Genomic DNA, 1,495 nt, shown 5'->3' on the forward strand with positions numbered 1-1,495 from the left:
TCGGCGCGAGTGCCAGTACTAGTTTGATGTTCTGCAGGGTTTTTTCGAATTACGCACACATACATTTATACATACATACATGCATACCAATATTTTTGGGTACTATCGGCAATGGAGATTTTTTCACTTTGTAACTGAATCAGTTTTAAATTATTGTTAAAAGAAATTCAATTATGCTGCGACAATTTTTGATCGCCTTTGTCACAGTGTCTGCTGTGGGTATTTGCTCACCATATTTCACAAGATTGACTGACTCTAACAAAATTATGTTTGAATAAGCGAAAATTACAAAGTGCTTATGTACATTTGTTAACCTTTTTTAACTTTTTAGAGATTTTTAGAAATCGAGAGTATAACACGAATTACGTATTTAGGAGATACATAAGCTAAGTGGTGAAAGTGTCCTAGCTTTTACTACGATTTTTAAACACATAAAATGTTAAGCGCATAAAAATCGCTATTAACCCCCAAATACTAACAATATTTTACATACGTTAGTACTAATGATGATTAGACGATGTATTGTTAAAACTTATAAATTTGATGTTTAAAATTAATAACAAGGCCACTTTTAGATTAAAAATATTGTTTATTCAATATATTTCACACACGCTTCTATTTCATGTACATATTTTATGTTATATATTATATAAGAGTAAAAATTTCTCGAGTGGGACCCTCAAAGTAGAAAATATTTTTCTATCGATTATTTTAGATAGGTATTATTGTTATGTGATACTTTACAAAAATTGTTGGTTCTAGTGCAAATAGTATGCAAGTTATATGCAATATTTTTTTACAGGCTTTTACTAAAAGTTGCTTTATTTATTATTTGTTGAAGATAATCTCATTCGTTTGGCACTAAAACTTTAAAAATTGTCTGACGATATAAAAACTGTACTAATTTTTGAGTTTTTTTATTTTTATATATACTTATTAGACACCTTTCACAAACCATTTTTTTTCTTACCTCTGGGGCTCCGATTTTAATCGGATAAAAGAAGTTAAAGTCAGCAGTCGCTCGCTCTCAATTGGGAGAAAAAAAAAATTGTTCAGCTCTTATTTTTTTAAGCTGCAGCGTTTTTTCGATCGCAGTGCATGTGCTGGTATGACTACGGTGACCATTCGTCCTTTATTTTAAAGGACAGTCCTTTATTTTAACCCCCTGTCCTTTATAGTTTTTTTCAAAATAAAGGACGCCTTTTGTCTTAAACTGTCCTTTAAATCAGCTCTGCATTTTTCAGAGGTAAATTTTTAAACACAGAATATGAAAACTAAAAATGTCCCTTATAAAATATAATGAAAACCTTCGCCAGTTCGTTTCGCACTTCACTTAAGGCTTTTTATTTAATAGGTAATCGGTTAACTAACTGGTAAATATTGTCCTAAATCATTTTGAAAGAAAAATGTCCTTTATTTTACGTTGGTTAATATGGTCACCGTAGGTATCTCAAGTAGCACAAAAGTCAGAAATACACCAGAATATTTTGTGTAT

Source organism: Rhagoletis pomonella, unplaced genomic scaffold, assembly GCF_013731165.1.
Source record: "Rhagoletis pomonella isolate Grant_MI unplaced genomic scaffold, Rhpom_1.0 Rhpom_scaffold_00004, whole genome shotgun sequence".
Taxonomy (NCBI): Eukaryota; Metazoa; Arthropoda; class Insecta; order Diptera; family Tephritidae; genus Rhagoletis; species Rhagoletis pomonella.